Source organism: Ambystoma mexicanum, chromosome 12, assembly GCF_040938575.1.
Source record: "Ambystoma mexicanum isolate Mex_15411 chromosome 12, UKY_AmexF1_1, whole genome shotgun sequence".
Classification (NCBI taxonomy): Eukaryota; Metazoa; Chordata; class Amphibia; order Caudata; family Ambystomatidae; genus Ambystoma; species Ambystoma mexicanum.
In genome coordinates, this window is record NC_090936.1 from 561417962 (window position 1) to 561441877 (window position 23916).

The following is a 23916-nucleotide window of genomic DNA, read 5'->3' on the forward strand; positions in this document are numbered from 1 at the left end:
GTGCGACACAAGTGAGACGACAGCTACGGTCAGGCGCGATGTTCGTAGGACTTATGGGTGTGGTGCGCATGTGCGTAGATGTTCTACAGGCAGTACAGACAGGCATAGTGTCCTTAGGACACTTCCATTTTGGTTAATTGCAGACATTCAGGACACAGAGTGTGTTCTTAGAACAGTTCCATCTTGCTTGCGGACAGTACGGACCAGTATAGTGTCCTTAGGACACCTCCATTTTGGTTAATTATGGACAAACCGGACACCGCGCATGTTCTTAGAACAGTTTCAAGTTGCCTGCGGATAGTACGTACAGGCATAGTGTCCTTAGGACACCTCCATTTTGGTTAATTGTGGACATTCAGGACACTGAGTGTGTTCTGAGAACAGTTCCATCTTGCTTGCGGACAGTACGGATGGGTATAGTGTCCTTAGGACACCTCCATTTTGCTAATTACGGACAACCCGGACAACGCACATGTTCTTAGAACAGATTCAACTTGCCTGCCGACATTACGGACAGGATTAGTGTCCTTAGGACACCCCCATTTTGGTTAATTATGGACATTCCGGACACCAAAGGTGTTCTAAGAGCAGTTCCATCTTGCTTGCAGACAGTACGGACTGGTATAGTGTCCTTAGGACACCTCCATTTTGGTTAATTACAGACAAACCGGACACCGCGCATGTTCTTAGAACAGTTTCAACTTGCCTGCGGATAGTACGGACAGGCATAGTGTCCTTAGGACACCTCCATTGTGGATAATTGCAGACATTCAGGACACTGAGTGTGTTCTGAGAACAGTTCCATCTTGCTTGCAGACATTATGGACGGGTATAGTGTCCTTAGGACACCTCCATTTTGGTTAATTACAGACAACCCGGACACCGCGTATGTCCTTAGAACAGTTTCAACTTGCCTGCGGACATTACGGGCAGGTTTAGTGTCCTTAGGACACCCCAATTTTGGTTAATTGCAGACATTCAGGACACCGAGTGTGTTCTTAGAACAGTTCCATCTTGCTTGCGGACAGTACGGACGGGTATAGTGTCCTTAGGACACCCCCATTTTGGTTAATTACGGACATTCCGGACACCAAATGTGTTCTAAGAGCAGTTCCATATTGCTTGCGAACAGTACGGATGGGTATACTGTCCTTAGGACACCTCCATTTTGGTTAATTACAGACAAACCGGACACCGCGCATGTTCTGAGAACAGTTCCATCCTGGTTGCGGACAATACGGACGGGTATAGTGTCCTTAGGACACCTCCATTTTGGTTAATTACGGACAACCCGGGCACCGCGTATGTTCTTAGAACAGATTCAACTTGCCTGCGGACATTACAGGCAGGTTTAGTGTCCTTAGGACACCTCAATTTTGGTTAATTCAGGACATTCCGGACACCCGCACTGTCCGTGGACATCTTAACTGCCTTTTTTTAAAAAATAAGACACAAAGGACTGAATTAAAACACATCTAATATTTTTTTATTATATACAGATATACAATTTATGCAAGTGAGGGGGAAGTAGATACTGACACAAACACAGGGGAATTGGGGGTTTGGAGAGGATGGATGGGAGGAGATGAAGGGATAAAAGTGATATTGTAACGTTTTTCTTGGTGGGGAAGGTTTGGGGATTGTTGACTGGGACATGGAGAGGGGGAACAGGTACATGTGGGACAATGATATTTATTTTTTTCTTTTATGGAGTCCTCCACAAAATGTTTGAAAAGATTGACATTTTCCATTAGCATGTCCATTTTTTCTTCCATGCGCTGCAGAGTATGTTCTAATGTGTCTTAAGGTGTATTATTCTCAATGTTTTTATCGTCTGTGAAAAAAAAAAATATTAAGTACACATAAAGTTGTGATTAGTAATTTGGTTATATAGGGAAGTGTCTACCATTAGTAATAGTCATTTCCTCACGTGGAACATTTTCCTCAAGCCATTCCAAAGTACTGGCAATTTCTGTGTAAAAAGAAATATATTAATTTTAGTGTACCTAATACAGAAAGTTTAGAAATATATAAGAAAAATGAAGTTTACTTACTAGCTTCTGGTAAATTGTGTTCTTACTGTTGTGTAGGTGTGATGTTGCTCCTACCTGTGCAGTTTCTGTGAGGTAATTATGTTGGAGGCATATCTTTTTTGTTTTGGTATATTCCATTTTAGTACATATGGTATTTAAAGGTATGGTTGAAGTGTTACATATATAGGTTCCACTTCTTATTTATTTTTAAATATAATGTGTTTATATGCTGCTTTTTGAACTTGTGCAGTGTTTATATGACTTGATAGAACAATTTAAGATACCCCCTGAGTTTTTGGGTAGTGTTGATGTTGTCCGCATCCGTCCGCGGACATACGCAGAATCCACGGACATCAAAATCACTAGCTGGGGGTTCAGTATGTTCTATGTTACATGTATATAATGTCAGGAAATCCTAGTAAACATCTATCAAATTCACAATATGAATATGTATATTCAATAAAATAATATTTGATAAAGGAAGGTTATGGTTCAGTTGCGCTACTAGAAAACTATGAAATTCAGTTAAAGGGACGTTATGGTTCAAAATAAAACCGATAACCCCTGAAATTCGCTAGTTATGGTAAGCTAAGCAACCATAACTCGCGCCACCACTGTGCATTACTAAGACTAACACCCAGGACATCAAAACCACTTCCTATATAATGTCATTATTACATACAAAACACAAAGACACAACAACACATACAAATATGAGTATATGCAGGGAAAGTGAAGTGTGCAAAAAAGCATCAGTAGAACCAGAAAGTGTTCATAACCTAACTGATTATCTTTATGCACAGAAATGATTGTTCTGTTTCAAATCTACTATTTCCCTAAGAATAACTATCACATGATGTGACTGCATCCTAAAGAAAGTAATGTGAATATAATTATGAGCACATCCAGAGATAGTACAGTAATAAAAAAGAACAGCAGAACAATAAGAAAGTGTTGATAACCTTACTGATTGTCTTCATACACAGAAAGCATTGCTATCTTTCAAGTGTGTATTCTTTCTCCCTAGGTATATGTTTCATGTGCCGTGAATGAACCCCAAATGAATTACTGTAAGAACATATTTGAAGTATAAATTTAGAAATATAGTACTTTTTGATTTCTTTGTTCCTAAGTGTTACTGGCTAAGATATATCACTAAAGGAAAGAAGAGGGAGCCAGACATGTGATGTTGCTTATCTTACCATAACTAGCGAATTTCATGGGTTTTTCGGTTTTATTTTGAACTATAAGGTCCCTTTAACAAAGTTTTTTTACTGAATTTCATAAGTTTTTAGTAGCGCCTCTTAACCATAACGTCCCTTTAACAAAGTTTTTTTACTGAATACAAATATAATTACATTTCACTGTACATCACATTAAACAACATAATATTTGATCAATATATATTGATTATTAGAATTGTTTTGTGATATATGTCTCATTACTTCAGACCATATTTCATTTCCAAAACTTAAGATAATACATTCTTGTTACATAAGCACCAATCATTTTCTTACTATTCATTCTTTATACTTTCATTTTTTGGAAAAATTAAGTACAAAAAATGGACTATTACTACTCGCACCATCAATTTGGAAGTATTAAAAATCGATTGCCAAATCTCACTCATGTCCATATTACCATAAATATTTACCAGATGTTTTTTAAAGTAAATTTTCCTTTCGGATTTGTTCTGACATAATCGACAATGATTTGAATCTATTGGAATTAATTTCTTTCTGGCCATGATTTCTCTTGTCAGTCATAGGTTCAGCCTGAATCTAAGGTATTGTTCACAAATGTATGGTGACGGGCATTATATTAGGTAATCTGCCGTCTCATGAAGGTGTTTATGCCCAAAACGAAAGGTGTTAAAATACTTCTATTTAAGACATGAGTTTCAATTTTCAATCCAGTCATACTGGTACAATTTTTGTTTTGTTCGTTGAGGATTATGTAATAACAAGAGTGATTGAGGCATCGACTAATGTATCCAGAGTGAAATTACACCACACTCTTGTGAATACATTTTCATGAGCCAACAGATGTTGTGCTAGGATGCCTAAAATGTTGGGAGTGGAGATTCCCTTGATGGATTTTCCTCAAATGGCACACATTTTCCACTTAACTTGGGATTGTAAAGAAAGTAAACCCAATTCAAATCGAATAAGTGGTAACGGAGTGGATTTGGGTAAATGGAGCAATTGCTTCCAAAAACGAGATTCAAGATTATTCCACCACCCAAGATATTTTGACAATGAAGTCTCTACTCGTTAAATTTTGCTAGGGATCACTTTCTGTTGGTAAAATTGGATAACATGTTTCAATGTAAACTTTCCAAACTTTCTTTTAAGTATTTTGGCTTGCGATATTAGAATTTGTAATTTACAATGCATCTCATGTTCATATGACCTTTTTAAACTTCTTCCTACCAGATTTAGTGAGGAGAGCAGGACAGTCAATAGAGAAGCAGTTAGAAAAGATAGGAGAGACAGAGAGCACCATAGGGTGGGTGGGAGAGGAGAGAGGTGAAGGGGAGAGGGGGAGACACTAGTGAGGACAAAGAGTAGGCAGGCAAGACAGCGAGAGGCAAGCACGTTTAGCAATAGGACAAGACAACGACACTCAGGATTAAGGAGCTCACAAAAAGGGCATTATTGTTAAGACAGGTGAGACACACCTAAGATTGAGATTCCTGAATGGGGGAGAAAGGCCTAGTTTTCACAACACAAATATTTTTAAATACTGGTACAGTGCATATTATAACAATACAAGGAAATGTAGGGAGGTAAGTTGAATATGGACTGGTGCACGGTCTGACAGTGCTATACATTTAATTTGGGCATCCAGAGGAGAACCAGCCATGGATTTATAAATGAATATATAATCCAATCTTGAAGAGAGAGTAGTGGGGGTTAGAGAAAAATATAAATTCCAAATCAGAGGGTTGGGTTATGCACGAAGTATCAATAAGGCCTAATTGTGATATAAAATGTGTAAATTGTGTGTGAGACTTGATGTTTTTGTACACTGGACTTCCTGTCCAAAAATGGATCCATAATTGTGTTACAATCTCCGCATACAATTAGGTTATTAGGATTGGATTGGAAAATATGTTTTTTTAATTGTACCCAAAAGGAGACGTCTGGCGATGTTGGACCATACATATTCAGAATTGTATATTCAATGGATTCTACTAGCAGCTTAACTAGTACCCATCTGCCTAAGTCATCAAATTAATTTGCTATAACTTTCCAAGCCTTGTTAGCAAGAGTGATAACTCCATTTGTGTTGCCATGTGCTGCACTTGAAAAAACTTCACCCACCTAGTGACGTTTGAGTTTGTCAGCTTCTACCTGTGAGAGATGGGTTTCTTGGATACAGGCAATTGATGGCTTTGTACTAATGAGGTGAAAAAGTACTTTCTGTCTTTTAACAGGATTGTGCAAATCTTTAACATTCCATGAGGTTATGTTAATTGCCATGGTTTAGGGTAAGGTAACAAATAAGTCAGAGTATCTGAACTTATATATGTGTTAATTAAAAAAAGAAAGGAAAAAGAAGCAGTCATAACAATGGGATCTGAAAAACCATTAGGTCACCTTCTTATACAAAATGATTGATTAATCTACGCCAGTAGTGAAAACAATGAGGGAGAGACACATAAGGGAGATGGGAAGACAAACAAAATCAACATGGATACTTGTGATATCGGAATATGAAAATGAACTCTAGAGAGAACTGTGGCTAACAGTAAACAGCCACACCGATCCATGTTGAACAAAAAGAAAAAGAGAGGGTGGAGAGCCATTAAAGAGATGTCTTACCTCGCACCCCACTCTGGCAGATAATTAGTCCACTGTATTTATGAGTTGAATTATGTAGCCAAAATCAAGAAGGTGGTTTTGACGTATCGATATCATCTCTTTTATGATTCAGAATAAAGTGTCTCAAGTCTAATGGATTTTGAAAAGTGGAAGTATGTCCATTGAGGGTGCCTTTAATAATGGCTGGATGTGCAATACCATATCTCACATTTAGCTTGTTTTAAGGTTGGTCCGAGGGCAAGTAGATCTGTTCTTCTCAGCAGTCACATTGGATACATTCTGGGATATAGAAATCTTCTTACCATTCCAAGAGAGCTGCATAGTTAACTTCACATTATCCATTATGAGTAGCACATGTGTGTAATTAAGCAATGGAAAGATAAGAGTTCTGAAGAAATTGTAAGAAGAGCGCACTGAATTAATTGGGCCCACTCGATGAGCTCTTTGGATGTTTACTTGCATAGACCTTTGTCGGTCAAGGAGCTCAGGAAGCATAGTATTTAAGAACTGAATAGAATTGTCTCTTTCAATACCTTCTAGAAGGCCTACAATCCACAGGTTAGTTTTTCCGTTTTGATTTTCAAGATTCTCAAATTGTTTTCATAGAGATTTGACTGTGTTTTCCATCTTTAGTACTCTACCAGTCACACCGTCAGCATCACTTACTCGTCTTTCAACCTCCACATATTCTTTACTCGAAAGCAGAACATTTTTCATCGAGCTGCAGAAAATTTGCATTTGTTGCTTCCATGAATGGTTTCAGAGTTCTAATTTCTGTCAGGATAGTTTGCATGGTCGGGTCTAGAGTATCTTCCTTAGGCGTAGGTGTTTCACCTTTCTGCCTCTTACGGGTATTGGAAGGTGATGAGGATATATCCTTAACTTGGGCCTTTTTTAGATGCCATAATGTGCTGGACAATACAATTTACACAGATGTATCTGTTTAACAATAAGAGAGCTATGCATGTGATGTAGATGTAATTAACTACTTTTGTGAGCTGAAGGGCCTTAGAGCATTGTTTTGTGAATAAGCAGTTAAAATAGCAAAGTTTCAGGTGACAAAAAAGCAGCATAACGTTTCGGGCAAAGCTCTTTAAGGAATATGGCAGCAGCAAATGACCTCCAGAATGCCACGCTTTAAGTAGTAGTTAGATTTTGTGTTTAAAAACTTTTTGATTGCTTCACAGAAATATACTTAATATGGATAAAACACTAGCTTTTAGCCGATAATCCTTAATGTTTAATTGAGTGGTGAAATGTTGACATGCAGCTTTGAAATTGGCTAAATGTACCTTTTTCAGCAGCACAATGGCCATAAGAGTGTTACACTTTCAGTAGTAGTTAGATTTTGAAATTCGATATTTTTTAATTTCTCCACAGAAAAATCTTGCAAATGGACAAAGCACTAGCTTTTTGGTTACGCGCCATGTTAACACCAGGGATAGTACAAGATTAAGAAAAATGTATTCATCAAATTAAGTGTGTAAAAAAGATCATAGTAACCACCACAGCGTGAGCGCACTATTTAGTCGGCCATATTATACAGCGCTAAGCCACGCCGCCCAGGTGAGCATCTTTTATACCTTTGCGATGCTGGAAATGCCTTTTGGGGGGATGGGGCCTCTAGTTCTTGTCCTACCACTTCTCGGTGTGTGTTTTCTGTATGTTTTCTGCCTCTGAGGCCCAACCTGGACCTCTGGCAGTGAAGCTCTTCCTTTTTCCTTTTGGTGAACAACACCCATGGGATACCCTCATGTCACACATGTGTGGGGGCACACCATTGTACCCCTTATGTGTGTTTTTGGGGACCTGTGTGTTGCCGACAGATCAGGGTATGGGCTGGTTGCATCTACATACTGAATTGTCAGTGGCTCTGAGGCACCTTATTTCCCAAGGTCTGGGAAGCCCTGACTCTGTCCCTTCTCCCTGACTGGCTGTTGGGTGCAAGTACCATATATGGCTCTGGGGCTGCCTACTGTCAGACTGACTGGAGCCTTCCCAGGGACTGTGTGTTGTGGGTACACCCTTGGAGTGGGACCTGTGTGAATGGAGTTGGGAGTCAACTAACATTCTGTGTTGGGGGTGTCTGTTTTCTGTGTGTGTGACACAATGTCTGAGACATCCCTGACTGAAACTGGTATGAATGCAGTGTAGTGCTCTGAAAGGTTGGGTGCTTACTCCAATACACATTCTTTGTTATGGGTGTCTGGGTGGAGTGAATGGCCCGAATGCCTGTGAGCCTGATTGGTTGATTGACTGCATGAATGCCCTTCTGCTTTCTGTGTGATTGGTTGACTGGGCCTGGCTCAGCCTGAGGGCCTGGCTCAGCCTGAGTGACTGGGGAACAAATGTATATAAATAGGCTCCCTGCACTTACCAATTTGTTCAGAAGCTTGAAGTCAATACCAAAGCTGATTCCTGGAGCCCAGCTGGAGGAAGAAGATCACAGCTGCTACTCTTCACTGAAACCAAAGGCACATGTGCCACTCCAAAGACTGATCCAAGAGAGGACCTGACTAGGAGACTTCTCCCCGAGTTACGAGGGACCATTGTGCAGCCTGCTGCTCTTCATCCGAAGTACCCTGAAAGCCAATCCTGTGTGCCTGCCATCAGGAGAAGGGGTCTTTGTGAGTCCAGAAGAGAAGTGATGTGACATCTTGAGTTGAAGTCTAGTGATGTCACCCAGGGTCCGGAAGCGCATTAGTGACTGCTGGAAGCCAGATTGCAGTGTAGCACCCAGATGAGGTGCTACACTGGAATAGTGCTGCTTGACACCCAGAGCTGCGAACGTTCCAAACTGCTGAAGAATACTTCAAGGGACATCCGTGACATCATCACTGACCCCTTTTCCCACCAGAGTGGATTTCCCGCCACAAGAATCCAACAAAAATGTCCAGAGGGTCGAGAGTTCAGAATTGGTGAGGGTCTGTGGTCCACGTCACCAGAAGCCATCCACTTGTCTGTGCTGCGACTGCAGCAGGGAAGAGCCAAAAGGTGGAAAACCACAACATTCTGAAACCCGCCACCAAACTACCACTGCACCCATCACCGCTAGAAGTCATCGAAGGTCCCCAAGGGTCTTACTCTCATCTGCCAAGCCTTTTAGGAGCCCACAGCAAGTTTCATCTTCCCAGGACTTCTGCTATCAGAGAAATCGTAGACCAACAGAGACCACTGCAAAGACCAAAACTCCTGCATTTCAGAGAGACTTTGGTTCCATTTTTCTTCTTGGACTCTGCACCCCAGTGACTCCTTCTTCCAAAGGGGGTGTCTCCTCAAGGGGAATCATCGAGTAAAACCGAGAAACTCTGCCACTTCACCTGCCAAGGCACCAAAAGGACTGTGATGAGGAAGAAAATCTTCCAGCCTTGGGGGACATCCAGGGGTCCCAACTTCATTATGGATCCAGTTCTCCAGTAGCATCTCAGGTACTATGGGGTGGTAGAACCTTTAAAAATAAAGTAGAGCAGTATTGAGGATTTTTGGACTGGGATGTAAAAGACAAGATAAGCTACTCCCTAAAAGTCAATTGAACCGAATATGTATATTTCCCTTTAAGATATGTTCACTTGCTTGCATATATTCATGGATGCCATTTGATTTGTGCAATTTGGGGCAGAGGTTCCCACACACTGAGTGAAGTTAGGGAGCCGCAACCATTCCGACGTCACTCTAGCCTCTCGCTTTGGCTTTTCAACATCTACCTTGCCCCCGTGGCCCACTTGATCTCTTCCTTCTCTCCTCACTTCCAGTGTTATGCATACGACACACAGCTCTCCTTCAAGCTCCCCTCCCCTTCCTCCTCTTCCTCCTCTCTCATCCTTGACTGTCAGACTGCCATTCATTAATGGTGCACTGCCAATGATCTCTGCCTTAATGTCAGTAAGACTGAGATCCTTTTCATTGGGACCCCAGCTCCCACCTTCGCTCCCTCCCTCTGGCCACCCTCTATTGGGTCCTCTCCACTCACCCTCTTGTGAGGCAAAAACCTTGGGGTCATCTTTGATTCCTCCCTCTCCTTATCTCCTCACATCACAGACCTTGCCAAGAAGGCCCACTATCAGCTGCACCTCCTCAGAGGTATTCTCCCATTCCTCACCTTCCCCCAGAAACTCAAGCTCTGGTCCTCTCTAGGCTTGACTACTGTAACAGCTTCTTCCTCAATCTTCCTTCGTCCTCCCTTCGTCCCCTTCAACTAATCCAGAATAGGACTGCAAGACTTATTCTTGGCCTCAAACTCAGGGACTGCATCTCTCCAGCCCTAGATTCTCTCCACTTGCTCCCGGTTGCTGCTATGATCAAATTCAAGACCCTCTGCATCATCCACAAGGTTTTCTGGGGCCTGGCAACCCGCTACATCCAACTATCTCTCTCCCTAAATACCTCCCCAGCAGAGCCCTTCGGTCTGCTAGCTCCATCTCTCTGCAGATGAGACATTTCTCTAAGCAAAGAGTGGGGGGAAGATATCTCTCCTCTGCAGGAGCAGTGGCATCACGGGGGTACCTTTACCCCCTGCAGTGCAGAGGGCCTGCACATGTCCTAGGAGGGGGCCCCTCAGACAAAAAAAAAAAACATTACGAAAATTAAAAAACAGAAAAATAAATAGTTTCTTTTTGAAGTCACTCTGCCTTCATAAAGAAATTATTTCTGTTACAGTGCAACAGAAATAATGTATTTATGACGGCAGAATGGCTAGAAAAACATACTATTTCTTTATGAAGTCTGAGGGCTCCCCCACCCCATGACATTGAAGCCTACAGGCTTGAGGCCTCCATGTCATGGTGCGGGGGAAGCCCTATTACTACGAAAATAATTAGTCTGTTTGAAGCCACTCTGCCTTCATAAAGAAATTATTTCTGTTCCGGTTCGGTCTTTTAACAGAAAGAATTACTTTATAAATTCGGAGTGACTTCATTAAGAAACCAATTATTTTTGAAGTAATTTGGCTCCTGTCCACCCCATGACACAGAGGCCTCTAGATCCTCTGCAGATGATGGGAAAAAGCATTACTGGCTGCTGCAGGGAGCTGAAGGTCTCATTCCCTGGACCAACGGATTAAAGATAAGAAAATGTATTTTCTTTAAATGTGTGTGCGTATATGTAAGTGTGTGTATTACAGGGCCTGCGGTAGCGGCTCTGCAGTTATGTTTAAGTTGCTCAACCCATAGCGAGCACTTTTTGGGCAGCTTATAACTTCACCCCCCCTGGACGAATACTCCCGAAACCTTGCAAAAAAAGTATAGCGCCCCATCAGATTGAACCTGCAAAGTTTGGTGAGGTCTCGTGCATGGGGCAGGGTAAGTTACAGGGGGTGTACCAAAATGTGTGTTTTTTTTCCCATGGACGCAATGGAAACAAATATTTGCTTAGGCCTACAGCCTAAACCGCTGGATGGATTTTCACCAAATTTGCGGCAGGAGCAACGGCTTGGTCCCGAAACCGAGGTGTAAATCCATCTAGTAGTTTTTTTTTAAAGCAACCAAAAAGTAGGTAAAAAACAATTTTTATATCTGGGTTTCGGTCTGGCGACTCACTTCCCTGTTCGGACCGCAGACGGGCCTCTGATTGGCCCACAGAACAGCGTGATGTCCGCGGACATCAGACACGCCCGCTGATTGGATGGTCGAGAACGTGAGATGCATCATATTTTTGGAAACGCCACGCCATGTTGGATTTGCGGACAGCGCCCGTGTTCCGGGGACAGCGCAGTGGTGGGGGGGGAGTCTGTGAAACAAATTTGGGGTTATTTGGTGGTAGAAAAAGACGCTGGGAAGGGTGGGGGATTGGAAAAAAGATGATAGGGGGCTATTTTTATAGGTTGAAAAAGGTCGGGCAGGTGTCGTAGCTGTCACTGCGGTAGTTTGTGATAGCACCGCGAACAGACAGCTTGGTAAAGAGATTTGGGGTTATTTGGTGGGTGAAAGAGGGCGTAGAAATGATAGGTAGGTGGAATGAAGGTAATGTGGATCTGTTTTTATGAGTGAAAAAATGGTTTGGAAATGCTGCCGAGCCCACAGTCAATTTTGGTGTCCGCAGTCATTGGGGGTCAGGGTGAGTTTTATTAGTTGATGGTTTATGGTACATACTTGTTATATCGTTAATTGTATTGTGGTGGGTGTGGCCAGTGGCCAGATTCTGGGGGGCATCGCCATAGGCCATGCCTCCCAGAATCTGGCCACTGGCTATGGACACCATAGTAGTAATATGTGTATAGTAATTGCTATGGTTACTTAGTTTTATAGCGTTATGAAGCTGGAATCTCAGTACAATTTGTTAAGCAGGATAGTTTAAAAGCTGTAGTTGATTACAATTTTACATACACATTTTTAAGACCCTCATAAACAGATTATTCTAAGTATGTGTGGTACAACATTAGTGTATGAAACACTGCTGTTGTTTTGATATTAAATAATCATTGGGTCATTGGGAAAGAAAATCTGTACTGGATTGAAAAAACCTGACTACAGTTACGTGAGTGTAAGGGTGATAGTATGTTTGTTTGAAGTATGTTGTGATTTAGGGAATGCTTGAAGTAGTTAGATACCTGTTGGTGTAGTCTATCTACATTAGAGGTCAGATGTTTTGTCGTATAAGAATTGAGATGGGGTATTTGAAGTATTTTGGAATGAAGGGTATTTTTCAAGTAGTTAGATACCTGTTAGCGTATTGTAACTAGATTGACTTTTCAAAGTACTATTGTAGTATTATGGAAGTAGTTAGATACCTGCTGGCATATTCTAACTGTTAATTGTGCTACAGTTTAGTGACTAAATTCGGGTTGAAAAAATATTAAGTAGGCATTTGTTAAATTTACTGGTAACCTATGTTTTGGAGTAACAGAGGTATTGTTACATTCAAATGAACAACTTCTTTTTTTGACATGTGCAGTGCAGTGCCCTGAGGTGGTTGTGGCACCAGTGTGGTATACTATACCTACTGTTGTGAAGGTTTTTTTTCCAAGAGATACTTGGCCGTGTGTGAAGCCTGTAACCTTACAGTTATTTTTGGTGTCATCTGCGTTGTTCCTTGGAAGCATTAGCATGACATATTGGCTATGTGAGTTTATTTGTATGGTGGAATGATTGTCTGAATTGCAAAAAGGGCTTAATATAGCATGATTTACATTGTGCAGAAGCTGGTGAAATGCAATGGATTCGGAATTTGGTATGGACACATATACAAATCGTTCATTATGTATGTGCTCTTGAGAAACATGGTTGCAGAGAGTGCATGTATGTTTGCACGTTTATGAAATTTGGAAGATTTCATTTATAGGGATGTTTTTGGTTTCCAGTACTTGTAGTATGTACATTACAAATTCATGTGGATCTTCTTGCGTGTTTATAGTAAATTTAACCATTCCTGTACAGTATTCCAATTGTTGCTTTATACCTCTGACACTATAAGTGTCAGGATTGTTTGTGGCATTTCTATGAAAGACGAGCATTGGCAAACACAACTGTTCCGAGTCGTTTAAGTAAATATTGTGAACAATGGTGGCAATTGAAGGAGAAGATTCATTGTTGCATTAGCAAAACAATTTACTCCATTTGTGTTACTGAATTTAAATCGACCAGAGCGTTCTATTTGTGGATCGAAAACACAGCTACTGTAAATACATTGTATGAAAAGGTACTTTATAAATGAAAGCAATGGCGTACATTTTACAAGGTGTTGCAGATAAAATAAATTCAACCATTGCCTTCATTCCAGTAATTTATGTCTGCATCTGTTACACAGGTGGTGCAGATTGGTGGCATATCCTTTGTTTACGTGGTGGATTCAAGGAAGAATGGGGTTTTGGATCTGAAGAGTAATACCTGCTTGTGTGGTTCGAGCCATTAATGATGAATTCCCCAGTGACAGCGGACAATACTGTGCATTGATGCAGCCAGTATGTCAACCACAGCATTATAATTTGTAGTGCCATTGATATCCACCTTACCAAAATAAATACAATCCACCTTACCAAACTAAATACAAATATTAAAAACAATTCAAGGTAAATAGTGGGAAAAAGTTTTGTAAGTGCACTACACGTTCACACATTTATCTCCTTGACCGGCTTCAATCCCTTGGAATCCGAGACTTAGCTCTCAAATGGATTGCCACGTTCCTTAACAGGAAACAAATCACTACCCTTCCCCTTTCACCACCTCAGTTGGCCCAGTGAGCACTGGAGTACCCCAGGGCGCTTTCCTCTCCTTGCTCCTCTTCAACCTCTACCTGTGCCCTCTGCCAAGGATCATCCGCTTGCACAATCTCACCTGCTACAATTATGCTGAAGACACTCAAATTATCCTAAGAATCCCTAAAATGAGCGATGATCATCCCTCCGACCTAGTAGCTTGTCTCAATGATATAGACCAATAGACGACTAGAAACCACCTCCTTCTCAACTCACAGAAAACCGAGATTATGGTATGTGGCAACTCAGCTTTACTCCCGCAACCATTCCGATGGCCTCCATCCCTCGGCACCCCCCCTCAATCCCCACTTCCAACACAGTCAAAAACCTAGGCTGCGCATTGGATTTAGGATTATGCCTGTCAAACCAGATCAACAATGTATCCATATCTTGTCACTACCACCTCAGGCTGCTGAGACGCATCTTCCCCTATCTCTTCTTCCCCATCAGGATGACTTCTATTATGTCAATTGTCATGTCCACACTGGACTTTATGAACTCCATGTACCTGGGTTCTCCAGCATACCAATTTAACAAACTCCAAAGAGTCCAAAACACAGCTGCTAAACTACTCCTTGCACTAGGATGAAGAAACCACATCTCACCTGCTCTCCGCACCCTCCACTGGCTACTCTTTGGATGATGAGTCACTTTTAAAATCCTGTGCCTCACCCACCGGGCAGTGCACAAGGCCAGCCCAACATACCTCCAAGAGAAGACTATGCGCTACCACCCAACACGCACCCTAAGATCAAGCACAGCCCTGCTACTCATGATCCCAGCCTCCAATTCAGCCAGACTTGGAGGGTCAGCCTACTCAACCGTGGCACCATCTCTATGGAATTCGCTACCTCCCTGTATTTGACACAACCAGGACTACATGGCCTTCCATAAAGCAGTGAAAACACGGCTCTGCCCAAATCCATGAAAGCGTCCACGCAAGGCCTTAAACCAATCCCCTAATGAGCTAAATCCTATGAAAATCAACACTAACCTGAAAAACAACAGGAGAGCCACGGGAAATGGCTGGCCACTTTACAAATTAATTAATTAGCTCTGCCCGGAATAGGAGAAACAGCCAGGGCACGGTAGTCAGCCTATAGACCAAGGATTTCTGGCCTATGCAGTTGTAAGCCGCACGCATCAACTTCAACCACCAAGGCATAGTTGGTGCTATATGATCAATAGAGGCGTCCCCTACCTACTGAGGAGTACCAACCAAGAGCCATGCACCGGTGAGACAAATGCAACTAAGTTTGGCTACAACCCTCCGAAAAATCATACAATAACCCAAGAAGCACCCAGTAACCCAGATTTCATATCCCTCCAGGGACTGAGAAAATGGGCCCTCCAAGTCTGATTACAAAGCACCTGGTAAAGGACGGTCGGACCAAGATAACACAACATAACCAACCGATCATTTTACCTCGCTCTGAAATCCACTAACACGAACCACTATTGCAGACATGGGCAGCGCACTGAGCTCCGAAAGCATCCCAAGCAAGGGGGCAACCCCCAGAAATCCTTAAATACTAATTCCTACCAATATGCTCACTCTCCACTTTGCATCAACAAACAATAGAACGCAGCTACACCCCTCAATCAATTCTGCCTGGCTGCACACATACCTACATCGCATATAGGACACCTCAACAGCATGGCAAAATGCTGCTATACCCCACGAATATATTGGCATGCAGCATACATAATCTCCCACACATGCCGCACGGAAGCAGGAATGCAGACTCGGAAACCACCCTCCTTGCTGCACACACTACACTGATCCCTGACATCCACCGCACCGTACTTACCATTGGATTGCAGCCAACCCTCGCAAACCACTCTGGCTGCTCACATACCAAGTGCACCCAAGCACTATTTACTACACCAATCTCTCAACTGATATGGACCATGGTCACCGAGGGTGTTCAGCCCACAGCAATTTGAGATCATACCAGTGGTACATAAGGCGCTATACAAATGCACTATAACATAGCATAACAGTGTAGTTACATATTGGTGTGCAATAACACGTGCATCGACCTATGGCACTCGCCTCATCCTCATATACCACCCTCCAGTATCTTTGGCAATAGGCAACTGTGATCGTGCGCTTGCAAGGGGGCCAGGTGGATAGGAACATTCAAAGTGCGGTACACCATGTGCACCTCAAAGGCATCTTATGCCCTGTGACTATTGTACACATGGCCACCGCAATCCCAGTGTCTCCAGACTCTCCTTAGAAGACGCTGTTCCTGTAATGAACATATGTATGTGTCAGTTGAACATTGTCCCAGGCCTATCGTGCTTGCCGCATCCTCATCTTCCCCCTCTCACTTTAACCTAGAAGCTCAACGTCTAGTATACAACACTGGTTTATAATGATTTGTTTACATGAATACATTCTTTAATACATTAAGTAGTTCATGATAGGTCTCCCAATCACCCCTAACATCTAGTTTCCAACTTTATAAACTCAACCCGTTGTAGGGACTGTTTATTAAAATTAATGTAATGTGTGATGTCATCAATGACATTTGGGATGTCATCTTTTATGTTCTGTGTGTTGGTCTTAGCCGTGCAGGGTGGTGGCGCGAGTTATGGTTGCTTACCTTACCATAACTGGCGAATTTCTGGGTGGTTTCAGTTTTACTTGAGACCATAACGTCCCTTTAACAACTTTTTCATTGAATTTCATAGGTTTTTAGTAGTGCAATTTAACAATAATGTCCCTTTAACAACGTTTTTTCAGTGAACATATATATGAATATAATGTAATGTGCATTAATGAGTGTGAGCATGATGCAGCCTGGGTATGCCTGTGTGAGTGTATGTTGAAAGGGTGCACACCCAAATGTATGGGTGGCTGGGTGTGCATGTGTCAGTGTATGGTGAAAAGATTCACACTTAAATGTATGGGTTGCTGCCTGGGTGTGCCTTTATGGTGATAGGGTCCACACTTAAATGTATGGGTGGCTGCCTGGGTGTGCCTGTATGGTGAAAGGGTGCACACATAAATGTATGGGTGGCTGCCTGGGTGTGCCTCTATGGTGAAAGGGTGCACACTTAAATGTATGGGTGGTTGTGTGTGCGTGTGTGTGTGTCATGTGTAGGTTGAATGGTATGTGTGTTTGTGTTCAGGGGCTCAACAAAATGTACATTTTGGGGGGTTAACCCTTCAAATGTTGGGAGAGGTGCTAGCTTCACGGGCGGTGGGGGAGGGGAAAATGTATCTGTGTCGGGGCATCTAACTTCTTTATGCATTCTAATGAGACTATTGTAGTGCAGATTCAATGTTACAAGCAGTTAACACTCTCCTTTAAGTCTGAAAGCACCCACGTATTGACTGCTGTGAGAATGAGCAGTATACTGTCCAGTCTCTACCCTTCCAGTCACTCCCCTGGCATGCAAGTACTAAACTCACATCACAATTTCAACTGTCTAAAAACTAACAGTGAAATGCTTTATGTTAGTAATTGCCGGGTCTTTGTTAACATTGAAACAGAGGCACCGTTTAACATCTGTGTCCTGTTCAGTCTGGCAACGGCTTTGATGGTCAGCCTGGTCGAGTCAACATAGCCCACATTTTCAGGGGGTGGGGGAGAGGACTGAAGCACAGTCAGATCAATGGTGTTGAGCCACTGCTTGTGTTTAATGCCATGATTACTTATTACTTATTGGTAATCTTTAATACTCATTGCCCCATTCTTCCTCATCTCAGTACTTGTGTATGAGGCTCTTTGCCTCATACACAAGTACTGGGATGAGGTAGTGGAACATGCAGGTAATGCCTGGCTTAGTTACCTATAATCTTCATTACTCCTAAACTCACTCTTCCTAGTCCTAGTACTTACCTATGAGGCAAGGTGCCTCATATATCAGCACTGGGACAAGGAGGAGCAAGGTGGAGGTAATTATGGGCCGACATGCTGATTTTGGTGGTTGGGGCATCCTGGTTGGAGCGAGAGGGGATGTGTGGGGGGCGGGAATTGTGCAATAAATCGTAATGGTAATCCATCTCCAGTCTAAGCAGGCATGACATGTGGTATTAGTGGCTAGAGAGGCATTTTGGTGCCGCCAGTCTAGTCACTTCTTTTAACTGTGCATCTCTGATAAAGCAGTCCTGCTAAGTGTAATTACCTGGCTAGACTCGCATTTGGGTGCTGCCAGTCTAGCCGTTTTGTAGTATTTAAAGATAGCTTCAGCGTGGGAAGGCTCACGGCTCTCCCAGCTCGTGGTTGCCAGCTAGTATGTGTTTGATAGAATGTGGAGACAGGTGACGTGAGAGAGACGGTTGAAAGAGGGATGTCGAGTGAGGTTGGAGGTTGCTGTGCGGGGCGCCGGATAAATGTAAGATAAGAAGTTTGTATACAAATAAAGGACGTTCACAACCTTTGTAGTACGGCTGCATACATCAAATGGCGACGAGGATGCCGGCGCCCTGAGAACCCACGGGCCGAATCGGGTGAAACAACAACGTCAGCTGATTTATCGAGCTGTCAACTACGGAGAGCGGACGCTCCGAGCTGCTGCACCAGGCTGTGCAGGCTTGTGCTGAAAAGGTGAACAGAATCGCCTTATTACGCAAGAGCGGACGCTCCGAGCTGCTGTGCCACACGGCGCAGGCTTGTGCGGTGAAGGAGAGCAGACGCTCCGAACCAACGTGCTGACATTACGTTGGTTTGTGCTGAGAATCAGGTCGTATTTCGTGAATTGTGCCCCGCCCCCGTGTGACAGGTTGTTTACATAGCACAGAGAGGGAAGCAGAAGAAAGGACCTATATAAATGTACAAGTCACATGATATGTTTGACATTGAGATAGAATGAGGAGTAGACAGTGATCCACTCTTCCTCCTCACAGTGCTTGACCTCTGCACTTGCGCGATCTGAATGACACTTGGCCTAGTAGGATCGTTTGTCTGTCTTTCCCCTTGTTTTCCCTCCCTCCCTGCCTCGTCGCGCCTTGAAACACCTGTGTATAGGCGCGTTACAAATACCATATCATATCATATCATATCAAGTTTAAATTTCTGAATTTAGCAATTTCTACAACTGTACAAGGAACAGCTGTATAACAAGAAAATACATTTAACATTCAAGGATGCTGCAAGGCATTAGTATACAACCGCCGGCAAGTTTCCTTCCAACTCCTGGTCAACCAGTGGTCCTGTGGTCAGAATGGAAAGAGTTCTGGTTAAATTACATTCAGGCTGTAGAACAGGAGTAACTCACATCCCGGAAAAAGAAGTTACTACTGCTACACGCATTGAGGTTGGAAGGACAAAGGAAGTTCAGAGAATTGCCAGAATTAACTGTGGATGAAGCTGGTGACGCGGATGAACATGATAGAGCTATTAGGCAATCAGACAAATATTATGCTCCAGAAACCAATGTAGCTATAAACAGGCACAAGTTCTACACCAGAGTGCAGAAAGAACATGAGAGCATTGAAGAATATGTCTCTGCATTGAGAATACTGTCACGGACGTGCCAATTTGGCAATGGCATCACTTTGGACGAGTTAATCAGAGATCAAATCATTATCCACTCGAAAGATAATATTATTCAGGATAGGCTATGGATGGTGGGCAACCCATCCCTACCAGAAACCATAGCCATAGCAAAGCGAGTGGAACACACTCAATTGTGTTCGAGAGAGATGAAAAACAAGAAAGAAGAAGCTGCACAGAGCATGCAGAAACATAGCCAAGGCAGCAAGGAGATGCAAGAAAAGGAAAACAAGGAGCAAGCTCAGGTGAATGTAATTCGAACTAAAGACAGAGGTGGGACAAATATCAAGAATAAAGAGAAAGGTGAAATTAATGCAGGACGAAACAACAGAATGAAGAATTTAGAGAAGAAAGGGAACTCATACAAAGGAAAGAACTGGATGAAGAATGAAACCAGGGTTCAAAATGATCAAAGGGTTCAGTATAACCAACAGAAGGAAGGAGACAGATGTTATAGTTGTGGCAGAACTGGCCATTATGCTTATGCTAAACAATGTCCTGCATTGGGACAAAAATGCAGAAATTGTGGAATAAGAGGCCATTTCGCTGTTATGTGTAGAAGGAGGAAGAAAGTCTCTGCCATAATGGAAGAAGAAGAAGAATCGGATGAAGAAAGAGTGTTTCCTATACGAGAACCACCTGATGGAGAATTTAAATGCCCGAGTTGTGAGGTATTCCTGGACAATTGGAAACTCAAGGTGAAGGTGGATAGTTGTTCGCCATGGACAATTATCACAGAGAAAACGTGGAAAAGTTTAGCAAAACGTGGCCTCAAAACCAAGATGGAAGTATCAGACATAATAAATCCTGGAGGATTTGAAGGATCCAGAATCAAGATGATTGGTTGGTTCTCGAGTATTATTCAATTCAGAGACAGACGATCTCAAGTAAAGGTATATGTTGCTAAAAAAGGAGTAGATGTTTTGGGGTGGAGAGATCAAGCTGGACTGAGAATCAGGTTGGATCCATGCAACGAAGAGCAAGTTTTGGTTGTCAATAAGAGTCAAACACGAGAAACTAAGGAAGTTAAGGAAAAGGAGCAAGGCAAAGCGGTCAAATTAGGATTGTTAAAAGATTTTTCACACAGAATACAACTCAAGAAAGGAGCGATACCTGTTAGGCACATGAAATCCAGGCCCATTCCATTTGCCATCGCTGGAAAGGTGGAGCAGGAATTGATATTATTAGAAACTGAAGGAGTTATAGAAAAAATTGAGTCATCAGAGTGGGTGAGCCCTATTGTAATTGCAGTGAAGAAAAATGGAAAACCTAGGATTTGTGTGGATTTGAGAGATGTCAACAAGAACATTATAACAGATGTTTTTCCACTTCCCATCATTTCTGAGATGTTGAATCGCATTGACAATGCTGATGTATTTTCCACTTTGGACCTATCGAGCGCATATCATCAAATATCATTAACAGAAGACTGTAGAGACATTACAGCATTTGTTACACCTCATGGATTGTATCGTTACAAACGCATGCCATTTGGACTAGCGTCTGCAGCAGCAGTATTTCAAAGAATTATGACAAATGTGTTGAAAGGTCTGAGTGGAGTGATGGTATATCAAGATGACATAATAGTATTTGGCAAGGGGTCGGTGGAGCATGATGGGAGATTGAAGGAAGTGTTGAAAAGGTTGGAAGAAGTTGGGTTGAAAATTGAGATGAACAAATGCAAATTTGGGGTAGAGGAGGTAGAATATTTAGGACATGCAGTAAATGGTAAAGGTTACAAACCCAAAAGAGATGCATTAGAAGCTATCAAGGAGTCACCAGAACCTAAAAACAAAGACAAACTAAGATTGTTTTTGGGTTTGTGTGAATATTACAACAGATTTGTGAAAAACTTTGCAAGTACAACGGAACCATTGAGGAAATTATTGAAAAAAGATGCAAAGTTTGTGTGGAATGATGAATGTAGTGAGGCAGTCAGAAGTATAAAAGGAGGGATTTGCAATTCTGTAGAATTGGGAGGATTTGTTTATGGGAGACTCACCAAGATTACAGTGGATGCGAGTGGAAATGGTCTAGGAGCAGTGTTAACACAGATAGATGAAGATGCCAATGAAAAAACCATCAGTCATGCTTCGAGAGCAATCTCAGAAACAGAAGGCAGATATTCTGTAATCAAAAAGGAATTATTGGCATGTTCATGGTCAGTGAATTATTTTAGAAAATATTTATGGGGAAACAAGTTTGTAATTCAAACTGACCATAAACCGTTGATAGAAGTTCTCACAGTGAGAGGAATGTGTAAAGCATCTCCGAGATTAGCTAGACTCAGTTTAAAATTGCAGGATTACAATTTTTCTGTGAGGTATGTGCCGGGAAAGAAGAATATAATAGCCGATTATTTATCTAGATTGCCGTTAAAGAATAATGAAGCGAATGCAGATCCAGATGAAGAAATAGTAGCAGTTATTTTTGAAGTCACGTCCAAGGAGATGTGGATAGAAGAATTGGCTAAAGATGAGGAATTGCAAGATATAAGGAAGTACACCGAGTTTGGTTAGCCTGAAAAAAAAGTTATAAGCGAAGGTTGTAGGAAATATTGGGAGATTTGGGATGAATTGTCTATGGAAGATGGATTTTTAGTAAGAGGAGATAAGTTAATTCCGCCACACAAGTTTTGGAATGAACTTATTGAGAAGGCGCACCAAGGCCATCCTGGCATCACAGGCACTAAAAATAATGTGCGGTTGAAATACTGGTGGCCAGGCATGGATATCATGATTGAGAGGTTTATCAGGAATTGTTGGCCGTGTTAAAACAGTGATAAGAGTTGTAGGATTGTCAAGTCCAAACCAATTAGCATTGACAAAGGTGATGCGCCATGGGAGATGCTTGGAATTGACATCATCGGACCATATTTGAAATTGTTTGGAGAAAAAAAGTTCCTTATTGTGTTAGTGGATTATTATTCAGGTTGGGTAGAAGTCAAAGCAGTAAAGAAAATTGATACTTATGAGGTAACTAAGTTTTTAATGCAGATATGCAGAAGGGAAGGATTTCCTAAAATAATAGTAAGTGATAATGGAGTTCAGTTCAGAAGTAATGAAATGAAAGAATTTGCCAAGAGGACAGGCATTGAATGGAGGTTTTCGTCATTATACCACCCACAAACCAATGGGTTGGTGGAGAGACACAACCGTGTAATCGTAGAAGCAGTAGAATTGGCATTGAGTAACAATTTACCGGTTGATGAGGTTCTTAAGGAAAGGATATGGAGTACTAGGATGTCAGTCAAAAGAGGAATGGAGGTATCACCTTTTGAATTAATGAGGGGTAGAGCTCCAAATACATTACTTAATCCTGAATGGGTTAATCAGAGGAAAGGAATGTGTACTGGTCACAAAGTCATGGGAAACATCAAGAATCACATAAATTAGGTAATATGCATGTTAAAAGTATAAGTTGAAGATACTTCCGGGAGACCTTTTACGAATCAAATTTGGAATGAATGTTAAGAAGGGAGACTCTAAATACAGCAGGCCTGTCAAGGTAATACAAGTGTTCAAGAGAGCGGTTAGAGTTGCAGGAGGATCTGTATGGAATATGGATAGGGTTAGTAAATGGATGTGGAAAGGCGACAAGCAGGGACACATGCAAGTCAAAGCAGAGAGGCCAGTAAGTGATATATTTGGTGATGAAAATATTCCAAATAGAAACGATGTTGTGGATGGTAGATTGGGAAGACATGCTGGTGAGGTTGTGGTTCAGCGACAACAAGGAGAGAGGGTGATTGGAAGCAGGAATGTACGCAATTCGAGAGAAAGGAGATTGCCGTTTTGGTCAAGGGATTATGATATGTAATATACTCGTTAATTATAGTCCTTCGCATTTTCTTTTCCCATGCAGTGTAACTTACGCATTCACTATTATAGTAATATCATTCTTTAAGCATTCCATAATTGTGGCATTTTCTTAGGTTATATTAGTTTAGTTGATCTTAAGTTTCCTTATTCCTTAAAATGTTTAGGGGGGGATGATGTAGTATTTAAAGATAGCTTCAGCGTGGGAAGGCTCGCTGCTCTCCCAGCTCGTGGTTGCCAGCTAGTATGTGTGTGATAGAATGTGGAGACAGGTGACGTGAGAGAGACGGTTGAAAGAGGGATGTCGAGTGAGGTTGGAGGTTGCTGTGCGGGGCGCCGGATAAATGTAAGATAAGAAGTTCGTATACAAATAAAGGACGTTCACAACGCTCTCCTTTAAGTCTGAAAGCACCCACGTATTGACTGCTGTGAGAATGAGCAGTATACTGTCCAGTCTCTACCCTTCCAGTCACTCCCCTGGCATGCAAGTACTAAACTCACATCACAATTTCAACTGTCTAAAAACTAACAGTGAAATGC